General features: G+C 46.6%; 1 protein-coding gene across 2 annotated transcripts in view; it reads right to left on the bottom strand.

Moving 5' to 3' along the window:
- tspan4a (tetraspanin 4a) overlaps nucleotides 1-25657 on the bottom strand; it is a 65954-nt gene extending 40297 nt beyond the window's left edge. For both annotated transcript variants that reach the window (XM_041276626.1, XM_041276628.1), the window contains exon 1: nucleotides 25489-25657. The gene's annotated coding sequence lies outside the window, so the exon portion shown is untranslated. The remainder of the gene's footprint in view (nucleotides 1-25488) is intronic.
- Between the last annotated feature and the right edge of the window lie 441 nt (nucleotides 25658-26098).

Raw genomic sequence — 26098 nt, 5'->3', positions numbered from 1 at the left:
GGAGAACATGACAAGCAATGGGTTCCCATGGTAATCCTGTGACCCGGCCTGGCTGCTGTATATCCAGCTGCTGTTCTGTATGACAAGCGGGATCAATACTCATCGATACTGATCAATACCGGGCTGCCCCATACAGCCGATCACTACGGGGGACACCAGAGAGACATTGAGCCCTGAAATGAGTGAATATCGCCGAGGCTCCGGGGCTGGGGAGCTGGGAAGCTTGCACTGATTACAGAACATGAGAAAAAGGACGGCGCTCTGTCATCTTTCCATGTGAGCCGAATCATAAGCAGGCCTGCTCATTTGAAAGCTCTCACTTTGCTCTATGAGACGTGATCCATATTGAAGGGGATGTAGTTTAAAAGATGAAAACGAAATATGCAGAAATGCATAAGTGAGCCAACAGAAGATTTGATGAAAAAAATAAATAAGGATGCGGCAATATCCTGCACACATCTCACCATAAATATTCCAGATTTGGAAAAACGCCTGTATAACGATCTCAAAACTTTGTCAAGTCTTAAAGGGTGCCAATAGTTCACGTCACAACTAACAAGACTAGCAGCCCATTCGTCACCCTTATCCACACCAAACGCTCAAACATGACATCATACACAAGAAAACAAACATTCTTAAAACAAAACATAAACCGCCGGCCACTAACCCCGCCCCTCAAAAACAAAAAGACACCTCAATCAAGACAAAAGAGACGAGAATTGTCGGTCAAGCAGGCCTTCTCTGGCCGATTCTAACAAACACAAAAGTTCTGATTGCAATCACAATTGTTTTGAAAAACCACTCAATGAGTGGACCGTCCATCTAATGAACAAAACAGCATAAAAAATAAAAAGAAGAATCAATAATCAGTCACAAAATCAAGCTTAAGTTCAGCAACAACAAGACTAGGCAGCCCATTCCGCACCCTCACCACTCTCCGTGTGAAGAACTGTCTCCTGCTCTCTGAACAGACATTTCCAGAAGAGATGGCAGATTGGTTTCAGCCCCTGTGCCTCACCCTGGATTAGATTAATCGTCTTTTTTCTTCTTATTATTATCTTGTTTTGTATAATGTAGAGCAGGGGTCTCCAACCCTGGTCCTGGATAGCTACTGTGGCTGCTGGTCTTAATTGTCTTAATTAGTCAAGATTAACAAGTGTTCTAGATCTTTAGCCACTGAAGATGTAAAGACACCTAAAAGACCTGCTGGATAGGGGCTCTCCGGGACCAGGGTTGGAGACCACTGCTCTAAACACTGCTCCCGATCCGGACCCCTTTTCAGATTTTAGTTTCACACCTAGACAGTCAAATCAGGTCCAGGAAACAGGGAACAGACTTGCTAGCAAGCTTTCAATGTGCAAACACAGACAGAGCCAGCTCTAGCTATCCAGCGATGTGTCACTCTGACAATACCTCAGTAGATTACAGTATATATGAGTATATAAAATACAGCAGGGTGAGCATTTGTTACATGCACCATTGCTTCTGTAATTTAGATTACTGTGCGCATGAAATGAAACCACTGGAACTGAAAATCTTGGAAAATTGTCAAAATAGCAAAATGAGTCTCATTTAAATAAGGACTTTAATTCTCACACTGAGGGTTTTTGCATGCAGGTATATAAAGAATATAAATGACAAAGCTTGAAGCTTGTTCCAACACATTTCCACACTACATATATATATGCAAACATTGCAAACATTACTGTGCAAATTTACAGTGGGTACATTCAAATTCTACAAGAAACAAAGCTCATATGAGTTTTATTTAAGTTCTTGCCTAGGGTTTTGGACACCTGCTGGGCACGAAAAAACACAAGAGGCAAAGACTCCACAAACACTGCTCGTGAAAACACACCGCGCTCCTCCAGAGCTGGGTGCAGGCGGAGAGGTACTGTTCTTTTATTGCATATAAGGAGAGGCGCCTGTCTGTCTGTGTGGATAGAAGGCTGGGGGCGGGGCAGCTCCTTGCTCTGCACCACGAAGATCAACTGGCTTCTTACTATTATCATGGTTCATTTTTTTTCAAAGCCCTGCAATCTGTCTCTGGCAGGCCTGGGCTCTTGTCTAGATTGGCACTTGGACGTGCCCGTGTCAGCCTGGCGTTCCGGTGCCAGCGAGTGAGGGGGTGGTATGGGCAGTCTGCCAAGTGAGCTGCCATCCCGTGTCTCTGAATATTCAGGCAGAGCCGAGACACCTGCTGCAGACACATGGCTCCTAATCCAGCTCCACAGAACCTGCCAGCAGACTGGGGCGCGAGCCGAGCTAAGCAACAGGAGCAGCAGGGTCAGGCCTGCTCAGGACTTCTTAAGAATAGTTTGGGAACGAGAAAAGGCCACTCTGTCTCCAAAAGCAATCCCTCGCCTATAAAAACGAGAGCAGCCGCGGGTATGCGTGCCAGAAAAACCACGTTCGACAAAATAAATCAGCTGTTCGCTTTAATATCATCAGCTTGCATCTGCTGTCTGACACCTGCTACTGACACCATTCACTGTGTCGCTCACAGCTCAGGGGAGTGTGGAGACAGCAGGGCTCTGGGGAAGCAACTCCAGGTGTGTGTCTGTGAGTTCCGGGCACTGTCAATCCATCCACCCCCCTTCTCTCCTCCAAGCACTTTGATTTTCTCCTTCTGCAATATTTCCCTTCCAAACCCTCCTCTCTTTTCACAAGTTTCGTCTTGCTCCTTTTTTTTTTCCCCCATCTCTTCCTCCCTACCCTGCTTCCATCACATGCCCCCAAATCTCTCCTCCTCATCTCTCTCTATCGCCCTTTCGCTCTCTCCTTCTCCTCACTCTACCCCTACCCACTTGTTCTCTTCACTTTCTCTGCTCTCTTCTCCCTCTCCTCTCCCACTCTCTTCTCCCTCTCCCATCCTCACTACTGCTTTTCTCTCCCTCACTCCCTGCCCATGCTGAAGGCAGCAGTAGTTCTATCAGGAAGGTGATAATGAATTCAGGGACGCCCCACAGGCTGACTGACAACAGTGAATTAGATTTAGAAAAGATGGCGACCTGAGAAAGAATGTATTTTGGGTACTGGAGATTACAGCGAGACATGATTTATCGTGGAGGCAAAACAGGGATTCACACAAACTGCAGCACAGATTTCCTTACAACAGGGGAAAACGTAATGATACGCTAAAATACAAACTAGAAAACAGATTCAAAAGTTTTGTTCAGTGGCTTACAGCACTGTCGTAACTGTTTAGGATTTCAGCTAAAGGAGACAAACAAGCAGCATCAAATGAATCACCTGCAATGCCTCTTCTTGTTTTTCAGTGATCAAACTCTGCAAGCTTTTCAAACACACGTGCTGCTCCCCATAGGGCTGATGTATCCTGCATAAACACATCACGTGATCATTGAATGAAACATTTCAAAAACGGTATAGAAGAGAATGGATTCATACCAATGGTAAAACACACGTATTGTTCTTCATTCAAGAGCCACCTGGGGAACAACAGTGAGCCAGGGGTGTCCTTTTGGTTTTGTATCGCGATAGAAATGCTCTCTATTACGATACATCATGTAAAGATAGACTAAGAACGGGTACACCTCTCTCCCTCCCTCCCTTAAGCTGCAGACCCATGCGCTCTCTCCTGTAAGAAACTCTACTAGAGCAGAATGTCAAATCCGATAGCGGAATAAACTGGCAGAATCCCTGGTTGAACGAAGAGACTGTCATCGTAATTTACAGAGCAGGCGTGGAAGATTTAAAAGGTACTTTTGGCTGCTCAGGAGCTGACATAGAGGTGCCGAGGGAGTGAGATTTATTCTGGGCTGAACTACTTATAGAGCTACAGCGTCCCCCTTCTCCCTCCCGCACTAGGCAAATAAATCAAAACTAGGTCTGCCCTAGATAGGACGTGGAGCCGGACGAGCGCTGGCTAGCGGTGCTCTCACTCCTCTCACAGAACGGAGTCAATCTTACAAACAGACGAGGGCTCTGAACTGAAGCTGGTCGTTCCTCAGCTGAAACATCCCCAGGGGTCTCCTTCGTCTGCATTACACAAACCCAAGCTGCGACCCGGACAGCGGAATCCATGCCGCTCGCTCACCGCAGCGCGGCAACTCCCTGCCCAGACTGCTGGGTCGATGTCCACTGATGACAATCGATGACAGAGTGTTGCACAGTCAGGAATCACTTAGCAGCTCTGCTCTGCACCTTCATTATAACTGATATACACTGGCCTCTCTGTCTCTGCGTTTATTATAACCGATATACACTGGCCTCTCTGTCTCTGCGTTTATTATAACCGATATACACTGGCCTCTCTATCTCTGCGTTTATTATAACTGATATACACTGGCCTCTCTGTCTCTGCAGAAAAAATTAAATAATTTTATATAAAAAAAATTAAAATGTTATTTATAATTATTTTTTAAAACAAATTTATTATAACCGATATACACTGGCCTCTCTGTCTCTGCGTTTATTATAACCGATATACACTGGCCTCTCTGTCTCTGCGTTTATTATAACCGATATACACTGGCCTCTCTGTCTCTGCGTTTATTATAACCGATATACACTGGCCTCTCTGTCTCTGTGTTTATTATAACCGATATACACTGGCCTCTCTGTCTCTGCGTTTATTATAACCGATATACACTGGCCTCTCTGTCTCTGCGTTTATTATAACCGATATACACTGGCCTCTCTGTCTCTGTGTTTATTATAACCGATATACACTGGCCTCTCTGTCTCTGCGTTTATTATAACCGATATACACTGGCCTCTCTGTCTCTGTGTTTATTATAACCGATATACACTGGCCTCTCTGTCTCTGCGTTTATTATAACCGATATACACTGGCCTCTCTGTCTCTGCGTTTATTATAACCGATATACACTGGCCTCTCTGTCTCTGCGTTTATTATAACCGATATACACTGGCCTCTCTGTCTCTGCGTTTATTATAACCGATATACACTGGCCTCTCTGTCTCTGCGTTTATTATAACCGATATACACTGGCCTCTGTGTCTCTGCGTTTATTATAACCGATATACACTGGCCTCTGTGTCTCTGCGTTTATTATAACCGATATACACCGGCCTCTGTGTCTGTGTTTATTATAACCGATATACACTGGCCTCTCTATCTCTGTGTTTATTATAACTGATATACACTGGCCTCTCTGTCTCTGCGTTTATTATAACCGATATACACTGGCCTCTCTGTCTCTGCGTTTATTATGTCTCTGCGTTTATTATAACCGATATACACTGGCCTCTCTGTCTCTGCGTTTATTATAACCGATATACACTGGCCTCTCTGTCTCTGTGTTTATTATAACCGATATACACTGGCCTCTCTGTCTCTGCGTTTATTATAACCGATATACACTGGCCTCTCTGTCTCTGCGTTTATTATAACCGATATACACTGGCCTCTCTGTCTCTGCGTTTATTATAACCGATATACACTGGCCTCTCTGTCTCTGTGTTTATTATAACCGATATACACTGGCCTCTCTGTCTCTGCGTTTATTATAACCGATATACACCGCCTCTCTGTCTCTGCGTTTATTATAACCGATATACACTGGCCTCTCTGTCTCTGCGTTTATTATAACCGATATACACTGGCCTCTCTGTCTCTGCGTTTATTATAACCGATATACACTGGCCTCTCTGTCTCTGCGTTTATTATAACCGATATACACTGGCCTCTCTGTCTCTGCGTTTATTATAACCGATATACACTGGCCTCTCTGTCTCTGCGTTTATTATAACCGATATACACTGGCCTCTCTGTCTCTGCGTTTATTATAACCGATATACACTGGCCTCTCTGTCTCTGTGTTTATTATAACCGATATACACTGGCCTCTCTGTCTCTGCGTTTATTATAACCGATATACACTGGCCTCTCTGTCTCTGCGTTTATTATAACCGATATACACTGGCCTCTCTGTCTCTGCGTTTATTATAACTGATATACACTGGCCTCTCTGTCTCTGCGTTTATTATAACTGATATACACTGGCCTCTCTGTCTCTGTGTTTATTATAACCGATATACACTGGCCTCTCTGTCTCTGCGTTTATTATAACCGATATACACTGGCCTCTCTGTCTCTGCGTTTATTATAACCGATATACACTGGCCTCTCTGTCTCTGCGTTTATTATAACTGATATACACTGGCCTCTCTGTCTCTGTGTTTATTATAACTGATATACACTGGCCTCTCTGTCTCTGTGTTTATTATAACTGATATACACTGGCCTCTCTATCTCTGCGTTTATTATAACTGATATACACTGGCCTCTCTATCGCTGGGTTTATTGTAATTCTGGGGCCATCTGTCTCTCCTCTCCAGCAGTTAAACGAAGCAGTGATTTATTACCAACAGCAGTGCTGAAGTGCCTCAGAGATAAAGAAAGACCTTAACACAGCGATCAGAATGACAGTTCCTTGTTTTATCTTTGAAAACAGCGAGATCAAAATGAGGCATCGCTAGAATTTTCTTGGTTTCAATTCAAAATTGATATCACCTCTGTGTCTCTGGGGAAGAACAAACCAGCATGAACAACAAGGCCCTGGTCACAGGGAACCATTTAAAAGATTAAAAAAATAAATAAAACCAGGACAGCGCAGACCTACTCAGCAGAGGCCGTCTCCTTTATTCACGTGCCTCACACTAACAAGCACAGCAAAGCATAAATGTGAAAGCACAGAAAGGTATGGCAAGGCATTAAAAACATTGCAGATAAATGCATGGTATAACCATGGGAAAAGCATGGGGAAAACTGCAGAATTACTGTGCAAATTTACAGTGGTAAACTTGCATAAGGATTTAGTCCGTTGCTGTGCCCTTGAGGTGACCTGATACGTGAGCAAAGCAGAAAGAATCCAACAGCGCCATTATATTGTTCTGCCAAAGTAACTCCTAAGAGACTGTGGTTTACCGAGCTTGTGTATGAGAGTGGATCTCCTGGGAAATAGCCTGATTGCCCAATATCGCACACAATGGTATAACACACAAGCTTTCCAGGAGCATCGACACACAAACCAAACCCCAGCCTTCCCTGAGACAAGCTTCCCACAGTAAAAGCATAGCAGGGTGTGAAAGCACGGTAAAACACAGGGCTGTTTCCATCCATTCCTGGTTTTACTGTGCATCTAATAAGACTCACCTGAGCTTGTTATCTGCACACTGGGGCTAATCAAAACCATAGTAAAACTTGGAGTGGGTGAAATGGCTATGCAACAGGAGTCCTATTTCCATCTCAGAGTTACTAGGAACTGGGTGAGCACTGATAGGACGAACTGTATTTCTTAAAATGTATCGTGCGTTGATGTGAACACAGGCCTTGATACGTTACAACATGTAAATCACAAGGAAGTATGACGGGCACAGCCTGCCTGCTCCACTCTCCTGTATTAAACGTGAATAATATATTGAGTATGAAGTTGTGGAGCGGGGGCAGGGGGGGCAGGGGGTGTTTGCAAATGGTGTCTCAGGAAATAGCAGCAGTTCCTCGGGGAGCAGACGTGACCAGCATCCCAGAGGCTGGAGCACTCCGGCTATCGCTTCCAGAGAGGGATTAATGCAGTTTATGTGATCCAATCCACTCACAAATGGACTATTACAGCTTAAACTAATCCACGATTTAGGCTGAAGGCAGATTTAATAGCCTCTCCGCCAACGGCTCAATGGGACGGAAATACGAACTGAAAGCCCCCCTTGTCCCCCTCGCGTGACATTATTTAAAAAGCATAAGACATGCCCCCCCACACAAACACACGCACCTGCATATACACACACACTTAAAACAGACAGACAGACAGACTGCTTGCCTGCCTGCCTGCACACTCAACTCCTCTGTAAAAGGGAGTCTGAAACAAAAAACACAGAAGTGGCTCATTGCAGGGCGAGACCCGACTGAGGCTGCAGCTGATTTTCAGCTCATTAGCCAGTAGACCGTGAAGGCTGTAGAAGCAGGAGACAGTCCAAGCTGCCCCTTCGCTGCTCTGAATAAGGGTGTGAGGCTGTCATTACTGAGAGCAGCAAGTGTGAACCAGCCTGCCCGGGATCGCCGCTGTGCTTCCAACCCACCCCCTCTCTCTACCCTTCAAAATATCTCTGAACGGCGTCCGTTCTTCTAAAAAAAGGTCCTCACCATTATTGCACAGGACCTGAACGTTTAAAAAACGTCTGGGAGAAATCAATTCTTATAGCCCACAATTCGACATGCCTGTAGGAGTCTATAAGAACTGTTTTTGGAATGCTGCTTTGTAAACTGGCAAATACTGTATTCAGTGGTTTGTTTTTGCCATCATTTTCATCGGTTTTCTTAGTATAGTACGCGTGCTATAGCTCATTGTTTTAGACACACAGACGTACCTTATGCCCTGACACTGATAAAACAACTCCAATCCAGCACAACGACTCCCTGCGAGACTCGATATTTTCACATATCCAACGGACCTCTGAAACCAATTCAATCAGATAGGACAGGTTCTACTGCAAAGACTTCAATATAGACAGGTTCTACTGCACAGCTTCAATATAGACAGGTTCTACTGCAAAGACTTCAGTATAGACAGGTTCTACTGCACAGCTTCAATATAGACAGGTTCTACTGCACAGCTTCAATATAGACAGGTTCTACTGCACAGCTTCAATATAGACAGGTTCTACTGCACAGCTTCAATATTGACAGGTTCTACTGCACAGCTTCAATATTGACAGGTTCTACTGCACAGCTTCAATATAGACAGGTTCTACTGCACAGCTTCAATATTGACAGGTTCTACTGCAAAGACTTCAGTATAGACAGGTTCTACTGCACAGCTTCAATATTGACAGGTTCTACTGCACAGCTTCAGTATAGACAGGTTCTACTGCACAACTTCAATATTGACAGGTTCTACTGCACCGCTTCAATATTGACAGGTTCTACTGCACAGCTTCAATATAGACAGGTTCTACTGCAAAGACTTCAGTATAGACAGGTTCTACTGCACAGCTTCAATATTGACAGGTTCTATTGCACAGCTTCAATATTGACAGGTTCTACTGTGCAGAATTTAATATAGACAGGTTCTAGTGCACAGCATTTAATATAGACAGGTTCTACTACACAGCGTTTAATATAGACAGGTTCTAGTGCAGTGTTTAATATAGACAGGTTCTAGTGCACAGCATTTAATATAGACAGGTTCTACTACACAGCGTTTAATATAGACAGGTTCTAGTGCAGTGTTTAATATAGACAGGTTCTACTACACAGCGTTTAATATAGACAGGTTCTAGTGCAGTGTTTAATATAGACAGGTTCTAGTGCAGTGTTTAATATAGACAGGTTCTAGTGCACAGCGTTTAATATAGACAGGTCCTAGAGCAGTGTTTAATATAGACAGGTTCTAGTGCAGTGTTTAATATAGACAGGTTCTAGTGCACAGCGTTTAATATAGACAGGTTCTAGAGCAGTGTTTAATATAGACAGGTTCTAGTGCACAGTGTTTAATATAGACAGATTCTAGTGCACAGCATTTAATATAGACAGGTTCTAGTGCACAGTGTTTAATACAGACAGGTTCTACTACATAGCGTTTAATATAGACAGGTTCTACTGCACAGCGTTTAATATAGACAGGTTCTACTACACAGCGTTTAATATAGACAGGTTCTACTACACAGCGTTTAATATAGACAGGTTCTAGTGCAGTGTTTAATATAGACAGGTTCTAGTGCAGTGTTTAATATAGACAGGTTCTAGTGCAGTGTTTAATATAGACAGGTTCTAGTGCACAGCGTTTAATATAGACAGGTTCTAGCGCAGTGTTTAATATAGACAGGTTCTAGTGCACAGCGTTTAATATAGACAGGTTCTAGTGCACAGCGTTTAATATAGACAGGTTCTACTGCACAGCGTTTAATATAGACAGGTTCTAGTGCACAGCGTTTAATACAGACAGGTTCTACTGCACAGCGTTTAATATTTTGATGCTATTTGCTCTAGAGTTGAGCAGCTCAATAAACCAGGGTGCTCAGTCCCCTCTGTTTCTCCTCTGCAAGGCGAGCGCTGGCTCTCTCTCTCTCTGCTCAGCACTGCACACTCTGAGCCGTGGCCAGAGCAGATTATTCCATCAGGGCATTATCCCAGATAATACAGCACTCGCTAGATCAACAAGGCACAGAGCCACAAACCAGAACAGACACACGGCCACAGGACAACTGTGGAGGAGAGAGAGGGGGAGGAAGAGAGATGGAGAGAGGGGAGGAGGAGGGAGGGGGAGGAGGAAGAGAGAGGGGGAGGAGGAGAGGTGGAGGAGGAAGAGAGAGGGGGAGAAGAGAGGTAGTGAGGGGGAGGAGGAGGGGGACTTTGAAATGAACTAGCATCTCAGCCCATTGAACTGGATGGAGAGGCGAGGGCTGGACACAAACAGCAAACCACATGGTGCAAACACCAATGCCTCACTGCTCAATGAAAAAGAGAGCTCTGTAGTGGAGAGGCGAGGACGGGTCAGTACTGATCTCAGTGCTATCAACCCATCAGCCACTAGAAAGAGACTCATTACAGCTGCTTCTCAATGTTTTTTTGTTATTATTTTAGGTTTGTAACTTGTCAAAACAAAAGCTTTTGAGAACTCAGAGAGGTGTCAACAGGGTTGGAAAAAGGGAAGATCAGTGAAGGTGGTGTGTGGGGGGGGGGGGGGGGGGGGGGGGGGGGGGGGGGGGGGGGGGGGGGGGGGGGGGGGGGGGGGGGGGGGGGGGGGGGGGTGGGGAGTTATTTTTTGGAGTCAGAGCGCGAAGAGGGGGGAAGGCTCCCTCAAACCTTCTCACAGACAAGACACAGAAATAAAAAAATCAGCTCAGCGCTTCTCCCCCCTTTCCGAGGAGAGTTTGAAGAGAACCGAATGAAGTCCTCAGCGATGGGAGGATGGTTTTGGGAGTGTCCTCAGTGATGGGAAGGGGCAGGGGAGGGTCCTCAGTGATGGAGGAGGGGTAGGGGAGGGTCCTCAGTGATGGGAGGAGGGGTAGGGGAGGGTCCTCAGTGATGGAGGAGGGGTAGGGGAGGGTCCTCAGTGATGGGAGGAGGGGTAGGGGAGGGTCCTCAGTGATGGAGGAGGGGTAGGGGAGAATCCTCAGTGATGGGAGGAGGGGCAGGGGAGGATCCTCAGTGATGGAGGAGGGGTAGGGGAGGATCCTCAGCAATTGTATGTGGGGTAGGGTTAGTGGAGAGTCCTCAGTGATGGAGGAGGGGAGGGGGGATCCTCAGTGATGGAGGAGGGGAGGGGAGGGTCCTCAGTGATGGAGGAGGGGTAGGGGAGGATCCTCAGTGATGGGAGGAGGGGTAGGGGAGGATCCTCAGTGATGGAGGAGGGGTAGGGGAGAATCCTCAGTGATGATCCTCATGATGGAGGAGGGGTAGGGGAGGGTCCTCAGGGGAGGGGAGGATCCTCAGTGATAGGGGAGGAGGGGTAGGGGAGGATCCTCAGTGATGGAGGTGGGGTAGGGGAGGATCCTCAGTGATGGAGGTGGGGTAGGGTTAGTGGAGAGTCCTCAGTGATGGTCCTCAGTGATGGAGGGGTAGGGGAGGATCCTCAGTGATGTGGGGTAGGGGTAGGGGAGGGTCCTCAGTGATGGAGGAGGGGTAGGAGGATCCTCAGTGATGGAGGAGGGGTAGGGGAGGGTCCTCAGTGATGGAGGAGGGGTAGGGGAGGATCCTCAGTGATGGAGGACAGGTAGGGGAGGATCCTCAGTGATTGGAGGTGGGGTAGGGGAGGATCCTCAGTGATTGGAGGTGGGGTAGGGTTAGTGGAGAGTCCTCAGTGATGGAGGAGGGGTAGGGGAGGGTCCTCAGTGATGGAGGAGGGGTAGGGGAGGGTCCTCAGTGATGGAGGAGGGGTAGGGGAGGGTCCTCAGTGATGGAGGAGGGGTAGGGGAGGATCCTCAGTGATGGAGGACAGGTAGGGGAGGATCCTCAGTGATGGAGGAGGGGTAGGGGAGGATCCTCAGCAATTGTATGTGGGGTAGGGTTAGTGGAGAGTCCTCAGTGATGGAGGAGGGGTAGGGGAGGATCCTCAGTGATGGAGGAGGGGTAGGGGAGGGTCCTCAGTGATGGAGGAGGGGTAGGGGAGGGTCCTCAGTGATGGAGGAGGGGTAGGGGAGGGTCCTCAGTGATGGAGGACAGGTAGGGGAGGATCCTCAGTGATGGAGGAGGGGTAGGGGAGGATCCTCAGTGATGTGGGGTAGGGTTAGTGGAGAGTCCTCAGTGATGGAGGAGGGGTAGGGGAGGATCCTCAGTGATGGAGGAGGGGTAGGGGAGGATCCTCAGTGATGTGAGGAGGGTTAGGGGAGGGTCCTCAGTGATGGAGGAGGGGTAGGGGAGGGTCCTCAGTGATGGAGGAGGGGTAGGGGAGGGTCCTCAGTGATGGAGGACAGGTAGGGGAGGATCCTCAGTGATTGGAGGTGGGGTAGGGGAGGATCCTCAGTGATGGAGGAGGGGTAGGGGAGGGTCCTCAGTGATGGAGGACAGGTAGGGGAGGATCCTCAGTGATGGAGGTGGGGTAGGGGAGGATCCTCAGTGACTGGAGGTGGGGTAGGGTTAGTGGAGAGTCCTCAGTGATGGGGGAGGGGTAGGGGAGGATCCTCAGTGATGGAGGAGGGGAGGGGAGGATCCTCAGTGATGGAGGAGGGGTAGGGGAGGGTCCTCAGTGATGGTAGGAGGGTGATTAGGGGAGGGGAGGATCCTCAGTGACTGGAGGTGGGGTAGGGTTAGTGGAGAGTCCTCAGTGATGGAGGAGGGGTAGGGGAGGGTCCTCAGTGATGGAGGACAGGTAGGGGAGGATCCTCAGTGATTGGAGGTGGGGTAGGGGAGGATCCTCAGTGACTGGAGGTGGGGTAGGGTTAGTGGAGAGTCCTCAGTGATGGGAGGAGGGTTTTGGGTAGGGGTGTGCGAATACTTAGGTTTGGTTTTAAGACGCAGGAATTAAATAAATCCACTCATTAATGTGTTGATTTCAAACCAAGCAACGGCCGGCCTTCCATCCTTCCCTTATAACTGAGAAACATTTTCACTGTCAGGTCAGGTGCTTGCTATGGCAGTAAAAGTGTCAGCAGTAAAAGTGAAAATTACCTTCTAATCAGCTCTTAAAACACTCAGCGCCAAGTTAATTGCCATCCATTGTTACCCAGTTAACTGTTACACCCCCTCCTGTCCAGCCCTGATCACACTGTGACAGACTGGAGCTGTTATTCCACAATTAAACAGCGACAGCAAACCTCACTGAACACCAAGATCCTGGAGATAATGAGCTATCACTGCCCATCAACGAAGAGCTCCTGACAGGAATCCCCCTCCTCCCTCTCCCTCCTCACCTCCTGTCTGTCAGTGACTATGGAAGTGTTCTCTGTGCTATCACACCTCTCCTCTCCTTACAGTCTGTCTGTCTGTATGTGAATCTGTCTGTCTGGCTGTGAATCTGTATGCAAATCTGTGTGTGTCTGTCTGTCTGTATGTGTATCTGTGTGTGTCTGTCTGTCTGTATGTGAATCTGTGTGTGTCTGTCTGTCTGTATGTGACTGGTAGGTGCTCTCCTGGCCCTGCCTCTGTCCTCTCTCATTCAGGGCACGATCCATTCTCTAAGTGCTCTGTACTAAATTGAAGTGGCTCTGAGGCGTGTTGCAAATTTGATCTGAGCAGCAGCAGCAGAAGCAAAGACATAGATTCATAATCTCAGGACTGTATCAGAGGGGAGGACGAGAGAGGGGCAGGCAGAGCGACCTGCAGAGAGAGAGGGAGGAGGTGGAGGAGGAGGAGGAGAGAGAGAGAGAGAGTGAGAGAGGCAGACAGAGTGACCTGCAGAGAAAGAGGGAGGAGGAGGAGGAAGAGAGTGCGTGAGAGACAGAGAGAGAGAGAGGGGGGGGGCAGGCAGAGTGACCTGCAGAGGAAGGGAGGGAGAGAGGGAGAAAGATACAAGATTCCTATGGCAAGACCTAGAGCTGATTACAAAGAGTTTATTCCTTTCTGTACAGTTTTGTGCCATCACACAGTCTGGTACGAGGCTGGCTCAGAGATTTTCAAAGAGATGCATTAAACTCTAACAGGCTGTTTCTGACACCTTTGCATAAACACAGTGCTAACGCTACGATGATGTCACCTGTGCAAGGGGACGCAACAGAACACAGGGTTCTAGAAGGTTAGGGGTCTATGAGGCAACATAACCTCGGCCCAAGATAGGCAAATGTGGCACTGCAAGCGGGATTCAATTCAGAGAGCTCATGATTGCATGACTCGCCTCTCACTCCACATGGCAGTGCCTTTGACAGGACAGACAGCTGGAGAACCCTAAAGTTCTTCCATTCTTTTCCCGTGGTTACTATCGTTTACCCTGCTTAGCCATGTTTATTAATATGCTTAACTATACCTTACTGTTCTTTACAATGCTTCCCTGTGCTATACCAGACCTCTCTGTGCTTTACCATGCTTCCCTGTGCTATACCAGACCTCTCTGTGCTTTACAATGCTTCCCTGTGCTATACCATGCCTCTCTTTGCTTTAGAATGCTTCCCTATGTTTTACCAGACCTCTCTGTGCTTTACAGTGCTTCCCTATGCTTTACCAGACCCTCTGTACTTTACTACACTTCACTCTGGTTTTACTGTGGGAAACCTGTTTAAGGGAAGTCAGGGCAGCTCAGGGTAGTAAAAGGGAAATCTCTCAGGCTGCGAGCGGCTCTGCTCCTGCAATAGCACCTCGCACCGAGGGTCATGCAGCGGGGACCGTCCCGCGATCAACACAGAGACAGCAGCAATATGAAGCCTGTTACTCTGCAGGACCATCACCGAGGGCTACTGAGAGATCTGACAGGAGTGAAACGCAAACAGATCTTCTCGCTAAAGACTCTCCGCTCTCTCAGCTAGCTGGCAAACGCGACCTTTAGATTTATCGTGCATTTCTCTCCCTCTGCCCCCTCTCTCGCTCTCTCTAGCTCTCTCTCTCCTGCCTGGCAGCCCCATCCCTCATTCTCTGAAGGTGAAGGCTGATAGTTTCTCAGAGCCACGGATTGATGGCCAGTTGAGCAAAACACAACTAAATAATGTTTTTCTTTCCACAGACCCTGACAGCAACATTGGTTTATAAACCGCAAGACTTTATTCCATCTTATTGCATCAGCAGCTTCTGTCGCAGGGATAAACACACTCAGAAAAACACTCACGCACACACACACACACTCACTCACGCACGCACACAAACGTGAACATACACACACACACACACACACGAGCGCACATGAACTCACTCACGCACACACACACACTCAACCTGTAATAAGTGTGTTTAGTTTCTGTCAATGTATCACCCAGAGAGTACTCATATAAATTTACTGCATAGGCATTTTTGCAATTTGGAATTTAAATTCAGTGGGGGGGGAGGGGGTCCTTCTGTAATAGCAAAAGCGAATAGAGAGGTAATCCCACTCTCTCAAAACTGAAAATCAGAAATCTGTTCCTGCTATTGGATTACCTTCTGTCCTGTCGACTGGATTTCTGTGAAAAACCAGACTAGGGCACACCCCCTAACCACACCCCACCGGGCAGGACCATACTGATAAAGACAACCCCACTAGAAGAAGAAGAAGCAGCCCTTATAAAAACGCTGCAGTGTTACTACAATTACTATAATAATTGTTTATTTAAACTGTAACATAAGCATTTTAATTCTCATTACCCAATAATAATAATAATACGACTAATCATAGGTCACATACACCTATAATTACATCTATAACTCTGTGGAGAGATTTCAACGACCAAGCGTTCGAAACATTTAAAGCACAACTTGTTCTATATTTAGATTTAATGACTGCATTGCTAAGTGTTGGGTGGCTGCCTTTAATCATGTTGAGAGTGTCTTTCATTCTCTCACACTCTTCAATGACAGACACAGCAAAGAGGCAGTCAGCGAACACACAAACTAACAGAAAAGCATTTCATTCACAGGGAATCAAGTCCCGTGTCATTGCCCAGTGGAAAATGCTCCTGCGAGACAACCGTCGTTTGAACTCATCCGCTTCCACCTCTGTGTTCGAAGCTCTTTAATCTTCTGTCTGATGGTATCTGAGAGCGGCTTTCAGCGCAGTGTGTTTAACTGCAGGTCAGATACAGCAGCTCAGGCTGACATAATGAAACGCTCTGCCGCTCCGAGCGACGGGAAGGTGCAAAGCTGTCACCTAGTGGCTGCCGGGCAGGACAGCAGGCTCTGGGTCCCCAACACGTGGTCCTGCAATTGACATTGCAGAGTTAAGAATGAGCACCAGTCTAAACACTCCAATCTCAGCTCTCCAGCACAGGGAGGCTGTTCAGAGAGTAGAAGAGCCTTTCTCTTTCATAAGGACTGATACGAGAAATGCTTCAACACAGGGCTTGCCTCTCCTCTGCGCAGGAGAGCAGTCCCGCTGCCTGCCCACACGAGGAGAGTCACAGAAGGGATCGACTCATTACAGACGAGTACCAATTACTCATGAAAACAGACAAACATTAAGTGCTGGACTACATAGACAGAAAAAACAAAAAACAACATGAAAATATGTTATTAACCATAATGAAAATATTTATTGTGAGCGAGTGTGTGTGCGTGCGTCTGTCTGTGTTTGTTTGGGTGTGTCTCTCTCTCTCTGTCTCTGTATGTGTGTGTGTGTCTCTCTCTGTCTTGTTGTGTGTGTGTCTCTCTCTGTCTCTCTCTCTGTCTTGTTGTATGTGTGTCTCAGTGAGTGTGTGATTAAGATAACGTTGAATTGCAATAAGTGGGAACTGTCAGGCCAGAGAGAATCTCTCATTTGAAAAACGATTTGCCACTTTTGAATGATTTATTCCAAAAAACCTGTGTTCCTTCACTATGCCACTGCCAAGCACCATCAACATCCCGCTCATCCACAGTGCTCTGTTTCCTCTTAAAATAAACACAAATCCACATGAATCAATCAACTAGGAGAGGCGCAGAAAAGTCTTTTCAAAAGGATTAGTTAAAGAACAATGTAATGGCTGCCGTCACAATGACACTCACAAATGGGTTTTTATAAAACCCTTTCTATAAACAGGTGGGTCTGTCAGGCGGAGCGATCCACGCGGCAATTACAGCTCTATCACTCAGCCAGCGAGCCCAGCTTTATATGGTAATGTGTGTCTGGAGCAGAGCTGTCACTCAGAGCAGGAATGCATTCAAAACACAGCAGAGAGCAGATCGTCCTCTCTGGAGCAGCCAAGAAAACAAATTACCCTTAAACTGACTCGCAGTTGAGATATTCAAACCCCTTCCCTCTTTCCTATAGACCTCTATACAGCTCTGCAGTGTTGAGATCTCTTTGCTATCGCCCTCTATTCAGCTCTGCAGTGTTGAGATCTCTTTGCTGTCGCCCTCTATACAGCTCTGCAGTGTTGAGATCTCTTTCCTGTATGCCTCTGTACAGCTCTGCAGTGTTGAGATCTCTTTGCTATCGCCCTCTATACAGCTCTGCAGTGTTGAGATCTCTTTGCTATAGACCTCTATACAGCTCTGCAGTGTTGAGATCTCTTTCCTGTAGACCTCTATACAGCTCTGCAGTGTTGAGATCTCTTTCCTATAGCCCTCTATACAGCTCTGCAGTGTTGAGATCTCTTTGCTATCGCCCTCTATACAGCTCTGCAGTGTTGAGATCTCTTTGCTATCGCCCTCTATACAGCTCTGCAGTGTTGAGATCTCTTTGCTATCGCCCTCTATACAGCTCTGCAGTGTTGAGATCTCTTTGCTATCGCCCTCTATACAGCTCTGCAGTGTTGAGATCTCTTTGCTATCGCCCTCTATACAGCTCTGCAGTGTTGAGATCTCTTTGCTATCGCCCTCTATACAGCTCTGCAGTGTTGAGATCTCTTTGCTATCGCCCTCTATTCAGCTCTGCAGTGTTGAGATCTCTTTGCTATCGCCCTCTATACAGCTCTGCAGTGTTGAGATCTCTTTGCTATCGCCCTCTATACAGCTCTGCAGTGTTGATCTCTTTCCTATCTCTTTGCTATCGCCCTCTATACAGCTCTGCAGTGTTGAGATCTCTTTGCTATCGCCCTCTATACAGCTCTGCAGTGTTGAGATCTCTTTGCTATCGCCCTCTATTCAGCTCTGCAGTGTTGAGATCTCTTTGCTATCGCCCTCTATTCAGCTCTGCAGTGTTGACAGAGTTAATGGTAATAGCTCATTGCTAAGTTCACGTGAGGTCTCTACACTCAGCCCTGCTGATCGGTGTGTGTCGAAGCGAGGGGTGCCCCGCAAGGTTTTTGGCAGTACTACTTGCTTTCCTGTTGGCACACTTCCCTTTGAGGAGTCCACTAGGACTCGGATCCGGGTAATAGAAATGCTAATGAATTCCGAGAGTGAGCGAGTCTCCACACTGCCAGGCTGCTCAAACGGAACCGTCTGACACTCTGCAGGTAATCTCGGTCAAGGAAGAGCAAACTCGATACTGAGTCCGGAGGGAGGCAGGAGTCTTTATTACACTTTACACAAATCCAATTTACAAATAGCTGAATTATAACAAGAAAAACTACAGAGGAACAGGAGAGCATAAGAAAATTCACTAGCAAGAGAGGAGTCTGTTCAGCCAATCAGAGCTTGTCCGGAGGAGGCCGTTCAGCCAATCAGAGCTCATCCGGTTCTGAGCAGCTGACTGATCTCAGAACTTTGTCAAGTCGGGTCTTAAAGGATCCCAGTGATTCTGCCTCATCGGCACAGTTAGGTAACCCGTCCCACCCCCTCACCGCTCTCTCTGTGTGAAGAAGGGTCTCCTGCCCTCTGTCCTCAGTCTGTCCCACTTCATTCCCACACCACGTGTCCTCTGGTCCTGGTTTCTGTCTCCTTTCTAAGATTTTAAAGGCTTCAGTAAACCATGCAAACTGTCATTCTTCAGAAGAAGACGATTCTATCTTCCATAACTTCAAAAACACTCAATCACAATTCCAACCGAAAGAAACGCAAGTCAAGCAGACGGCTACTTCGGCCGGTTCCTTCCTCAGTGTTCTGACCGGCAGAAAAAGACGCGACCCGAAACAAGCTCAACAGTTCTCAGCGAGTCAATTTGCAAACCTCTGCTTCACACAGTGATTCAGAGAGTATTGCGAGGGAGGTGCGGGCGCTGCGGCAGTGACTCGGCGTTACGAGCGAGGCGCGGGGGCTGCGGCGGTGACTCGGCGTTACGAGCGAGGTGCGGGGGCTGCGGCGGTGACTCGGCGTTACGAGCGAGGTGCGGGGGCTGCGGCGGTGACTCGGCGTTACGAGCGAGGCGCGGGCGCTGCGGCGGTGACTCGGCGTTACGAGCGAGGCGCGGGGGCTGCGGCGGTGACTCGGCGTTACGAGCGAGGTGCGGGGGCTGCGGCGGTGACTCGGTGTTATGAGTGAGGTGTGGGCGTTGCAGTAGTGACTCAGTGTTCTCTCCTGTGCTCTCTCCCTCTCCCTCTTCTCCCTCTCCCTCTGTACTGTCTGTGCTCTCTCTCCCTCGGGTCCACAGTCTATCAAAGGCTTTTTCTTCTCCTGCTTCCTGCCCACACCCTCCATTTCCTTCTGGAAAATTATTCCGAGGAGCCAAAAATAGCCTTGCACCTCACAACACGCCAAGGGGGGGGGGGATTATCTTGCATCAAGAAGTAAAATACAAAGGATTGAATAGAAAGCCTCTTCTCAACCCATTTTGACACACAGGTAACGCACTGCTTCAGCACCCCAATGCTGCTAGACTCATCTAACAGGTAACGCATTGCTTCAGCACCCCAATGCTGCTAGACTCATCTAACGGCAGGACAGAGGGCTTCAGTCCCGGATAAACGTTCCTTTCCAGACTAATTCATCTGAAGAGTTTTAATCCCAGAGGTTTAACATTTTTCTTTTAAATATGCTTTACAACAACTCACTGTGCTTTACCGTGCTTCCATGTGCTTTAGCAGACCTTTCTGTGCTTTACAGTGATTCCCTATGCTTTACCATGCCTCTCCGTGCTTTACAATGCTTCCCTATGCATGCACTGTGCTTTATTACACTGTGCTAGGAAACTTGGCTAAGGGCACAGTGTGAATGACGTTTCTTCCTGTGGGAGTGTGAGAGAGCTGTGCAGTGGAATGCTCCTTGAGAAAGTAAACACCAGCAAGCAATCCCAGAGAATACTCAAGCAATCCCAGAGAGTACAAGCAATCCCAGAGAATACAAGCAATCCCAGAGAGTACAAGCAAACCCAGAGAATACAAGCAATCCCAGAGAGTACAAGCAATCCCAGAGAGTACAAGCAATCCCAGAGAATACTCAAGCAATCCCAGAGAGTACAAGCAATCCCAGAGAATACTCAAGCAATCCCAGAGAGTACAAGCAAACCCAGAGAATACAAGCAATCCCAGAGAGTACAAGCAATCCCAGAGAATACTCAAGCAATCCCAGAGAGTACAAGCAATCCCAGAGAGTACAAGCAATCCCAGAGAGTACAAGCAATCCCAGAGAATACAAGCAATCCCAGAGAGTACAAGCAATCCCAGAGAATACTCAAGCAATCCCAGAGAGTACATATGGTCAACCACAGAGTGCAATCCAGCCATTCCACTGCAAAGACAGACAGACACACAAGCAGGCTGACACAAAGGCAAACAGGCAGCCATACAGACAGGCAGACACAAGGAGAGACAGACACACAGATAGGCAGACACATGGACAGGCAAGCAAACACACAGACAGAGAGACACTGGGCTAATTCACTAGCCTCTCATTCCAGCCTTTCACTTTGGGAGGCCTGGGTTCCAATCCAGTTTAACTGTATAAAGGAATCGCTACCATCTAAAGACACTCCCATGCAGTACAGTTTCCCTCTTAAATGTAAAAAAGCATCATACTGAATCCCAACGAAATGAATTGGCAAATTGCCTGTGTTTATATTAACGATGCATTACAAACAAGCTGCACCACAGCAACAAGATCTAACTTTATGTGCAGGGACGTGCAGCCAGAATCTGCGTCACACAATGCAGCTTGACAGTCACACCCAGATTAAAAACATTCCCAATGGCTAGTGCGTCCAGCTCAGCTCTGATCTGATCTAGAGAGGCACCCTAAATAAAGGTTCAGAATGGGAGATCTGCACAGTAATTTTAACAGACCAGTCTCTCCCAGTGCTGCTCTCTACTCTGTCCAGACAGTCACTGCTCATTGAGGGCGCAGTGGAGTCAGGGTGTCGACTCATTTTCCTGTAGCCTCTCCCTTCTCCCAGAATAGAGCAAAACACTCTGGAGAAAATAAAACTTTAAAAGAACTGCGAGCATGCACATAGCTGCACCCCTGAATCTGCAAAAAATGTAAAACCATCTTCGACGTCTCAATCGGTGTCCATCCTACAGTTTTTGAACCCACACCCACCAAAGTGCCAGAATACTGTAACGACAATGAATCAGAGTACAAGACAAAAGACAGACAAGTTGACGACAGATCGGATGACAGGTGGAAGTCTTTAAGACAATGTTGTTTATGTACATAGTTCTGATCATAAATAAGGAATGGCAGACTGCTATCTTAAAATGACTAAACTTTTCATATGGTTACAATGCAGGGTCTAAAAATATTACTTACAATGTGAGAGGACTACACAGTCTTATTAAGAGAATGAAGATTTTCAGCCAATTGAAGTCAGTGCCCAGTGAAGTAGCTTTTTCACAGGAGATGCATCTGTCTGATGCAGAGCATCTCAAATCGGGTAGAACGTGGGCCGGTCAGGGATGTTTCTCTTCACACCCCTCTGGCAGAAAACGTGGAGTTGCCATACTAACACATCGTGCAGCTCCATTCTCCCTCTGTTCTCATATAACAGACAAAGATGGTCGAGATATATAGTAAATTGAACTCTAGCAGGGGTGGATGTAATGAATGTGTATGCTCCGAACGAGAACAATCCTCAGTTTATCACCAAAGTTTTCAACCTTATATCAGAAAAAGCATCTGGAGCACTTCTTTTGCGAGGAGATTTTACTGCTGACAGACTCCCTGCAGTATCAGCGCCGTCTTCGAAAATGGCCAGAGTGATACAAAATAACTGCACCGAATTGGGGCTGGAGAAATTTGCACCCAAGAGGGCGTGACTTTACTTTCTACTCGGCTCCACATGCATCTTACCCCCAAATAGACCTTCTTCTAAATCTGAAACTCACAGGAATGTCCACTGTAAAATTCCATCTATGACATTGTCAGACATGCACCAGTGATTTTGAGATAGGAGCCGAGTAGGTCTATTTCAGACAAACGATGGCGTCTAAATGCTTCATAGCTGAACGACTCAGAGTTTAAAAGTTTTATTAGTACCGAACTACAGCAATATTTTGAATTTGATACGACCCCCGGAACCTCGCCTGTAATACTTTGGGAGTGTGCAAAAGCTAAAAATAGAAGGAGATTTGCGATTTCTGAAGCAGCTTTATTATGAACATGGTTGCAAGGCCAGTACTTTTAGCTTTTCAACTGAAGAAGCAACAAGATTCCTCCATAAAGAAACTTCAAACCGCTGGCAAAGAGAACAGCTTCTTAACCAAGCCAGAGCAGACTTCTGGATTTCCTTTGCCAAGTTTTATGAGATGCTGTACAAAAACACAGATACTTGTACAGATGCAGAAGATATTAAGGATTTTCTTCAGACTATAGACATCCCACAATTGCAGATAGCACTGTCAAAGAAAATAGATGAACCCATTACTGCAATGGAAATACAGTAGTAATACAGTAAGTAATCAAGAACCTTTAAAATAATAAAAACCCTGACGGCTGTATAAAGGAGTTGTATAAATGTTTTGGAGTTGATGTTTGTCCTCTCTGTCCGCAACCTAAAAATATTAACAACAATTTTAGCACAAAGACTGAATAAAATTATATTATTTCGCACTCCTCCCCTCAGCCTAACGGCACTATCACTGACTCTTTTAGGCTGGAGAGGGGAACAATACAGGGATGCCCCCTATCCCCACTCCTACTTGCACTATGCCTAGAGTCTTTAGCACAGTTAGTTAGGATGTGACCATAAAAAGGTGTAAGGGCAGGAGCGCAGGAACATAAACTCTCTCTGTATCTGTCTGAACCTTTGACATCAATTCCCAATCTAATGACATGCATTGAAAAACGAGGGTATTACTATAAAAATCAACACAGACAGGACGAAAGCTCTAGCCACGAACAGGATGATTCCACAACGGCTTAAAATCTCGTTCCCGTTTAAACGTTGTGTACCATCCTCAGATAATTTATTTAAAGCAAACTACCCCTTTACTCCTTTCTTAGTTGGGCAGAGCGGAAGTAGAACGGACGACCTGCCCAGACTGCTCTATCTGTTTCAGATGCCACCTGCTTAATCGTTTCATTTGGCAGGGAAGACATCCCAGAATACAATTTAAAACAGCTCCCTAAAAAGCAGGACCCCTTGCACTTCCCAATCTTAAATTGTATTACAGGGCAGCTCAGTTGCGACCCATGACTGCGTGGCTGATGGACAGAAAGGACACCAGATGGTTAAATACACAGGTTCCCTTGTCAGCATTATCTTTTGTAGGAGGAATAGGGACAGATAGTCCGTTTAATATGCGGGGCCCGATTTACACTCCAAATCTGGAAAGAAATTCAACGAAACTTCCACTTGCCTCCCTCAATTTCTGTACTAACGCTAACTGGCCATATTAAAGGACTTCTACCTTTATCACTAGACGCTATGTTTTATACGCCAACTTTTAAAAAACAATCAATTGAAAACTTTTGAACAGCTACAAATAGAATTTGAACTTCCGAAAAACTGATTTCTTTCGATATTTTCTAAAAACAAAAATTGGGGGAAAATGACAGAGGCGTCCACTCCCCATGGATCTTTAGTTTCTTAGGGTCCAAAAAAAAGAAAGTCTAGCTCTAAGGAGATCGCAAATATCTACTGAGCCCTGGTTTTCATGGATCCTAACAATTCTTACCATAGTCAAAGAAAATGGGATCTCGAACTGAATCAAGGGATTAACAACAAGGATTGGGAGCATGTCTGTACGAAATAATCCAAATATGTGGTGGGAATTCCAGTGGAAGGTTTTAAGTTGATTTTTTTAGAACCCCAAAACTAACCGCTAAGGCAGGTTCCACAACCAAAAGCAATTGCAGGAGAGAACGTGGCGAGATAATTGGAAATCACCTTGCCCGAAACTGAGAGACTATTGGAAGTTCGTTTTTGAAATAGTCACTGATATATTTGGTGTACGCATACAACAGGAACCCCAGGTTATAATTTTAGGTGTGTAACCAGGCAATGGAGAAGGCAAAGATCAGAAGCATCTTCTTCGCATCACAAACTGTCACTGTGAACTGGCTTGAAGCCGAGCCTCCACGGCTGAACAAAGCTAGTGTTTGTAACGGAGAAAATCACAGGTATGTTAAGATTGCAGAAAGAAATGTTCTGTCAGAGATGGGCCCCAGCTATGAGTATACTAAAAAAAAAAAAATGCGTGTGCGTGTGTGTACGTGTGTGTCTCAGTGTATTTGTGTGTCTCTGTGTGTGTGTGTCTGTGTGTCTCTGTGTGTATGTGTGTCTGTGTGTCTTAGTGTGTGTGTGTCTCAATATGTGTGTGTGTCTCAGTGTATGTGTTTCTGAGTGTGTGTGTGTCTCTCTGTGTCTCAATGTGTGTTTGACCACGTGAATCTCAGAAATCTCATCTCAAAGTCACAAAGCCAAGATTCTAGTAAACAAACTAGCCCCCCTTCTCTCTCCCCTCTTCTCTCACTCAATCTGTCTCCCTCCCCCCCTTTCTCTCGGCTTACATAAACAAACACAGGATGTGGCCAAAACACAGCAGCAGAAGCTATAAACTAGAAAAACTATAAAGGCTCTTAACAGTGCGCTCAAGTCTTTACAGAGTCCTGTTTAAATTCGATCCACCATCATGGAACGAAACAGAGTAGAGATCTGTCCGATCACCTCTCCATCCCTCCTCCTCCTCCTCTCCCCCTCCACCCACTCCCTCCATTCCAGAGATTCCTCAGAGGGATGAGGCTGACAGACTGGGAGCGGTGTGGAAGAGATGACTCATCTGTTCAAGACCACGGAGCCACAGACCAGCGCTGGAGAGGTGCGGAGCGCAACACAGCACAGCCAGGACCAGAGCGAGAAGAGGACAGAGAGCGAGAGAGAATGAGAGAGAGAGAGAGAGAGAGAGAGAGAGAGAGAGAGAGAGAGCAAGTGAGAATGAAAGAGTGTGAAAGCGAGACAAACATACAAAGTTTCCAGACACTTGTCAAATCTCTACAGTATTGAAAGACACTGAGTGATGGAGGGAGGGAGAGAGAATGAGTGATCAAGGACCACAGACACTTGTCTGGTCCTCACAGTACTGCATGAGAGAGGAGGAGAAGAGGAGAGGGGGAGACAGAGAGTGAAAGGGTACTGCAGGTGCAAGAGGAGAGCTGTCAGTCTCCTGGCCTGCCTGTGTCAATCATGTCCCCACGGTAACCACAGTAACTCTTACCTGAATCCTGCTTCAGTCGTTTCTCTCCTCTGTGATTCTGCAGCGTCCTGGAGCAGACAAGTGTGTGGCTTCAATTCACCAGAACTAAAAAGTTTTCAACAACAAAACAAAACAAAAAAGTGAGAAAAATATCCAGCCTGGTCTGTGAACTCTCTCTCTCTCTCTCTCTCTCTCTCTCTCTCTCTCTGCGTAGACCTTTCCAAAGTCACAAACACAATCTTAAGACTTCTTTTTCCACTTGTAAACCCTCCTCTCTAATATAGTGATCGCCAGGGACCTCCCAGTGATCCTTTAGCAGATCCCCTGACAAGCGCGTGTGCAAAGACCGCGCATCACCACCCCCTGCTGGGCGTTTTAGGAAACTGCAACTAGTGAAAAAAAATACAAAACGCAAAAACAGCAGGTATGGAAATAGGATTCCTATTGCACAGCAATTACAAGACCAGGCATGGAAATAGGACTCCTACTGCACAGCAATTACAAGACCAGGTATGGAAATAGGACTCCTATTGCATGGCAGTGTCATCCATTCCAGGTTTTATTGGTATGAGCTTGATTGGCAACACGCTCATGTGTGTCTATTAGTAAACTCATCATGAAACCGGAGAAT

Source organism: Polyodon spathula, chromosome 17, assembly GCF_017654505.1.
Source record: "Polyodon spathula isolate WHYD16114869_AA chromosome 17, ASM1765450v1, whole genome shotgun sequence".
Lineage (NCBI taxonomy): Eukaryota > Metazoa > Chordata > Actinopteri > Acipenseriformes > Polyodontidae > Polyodon > Polyodon spathula.
The sequence above is the reverse complement of the archived record's forward strand: the minus strand, read 5'-3'. Positions and strand labels throughout refer to the sequence as shown.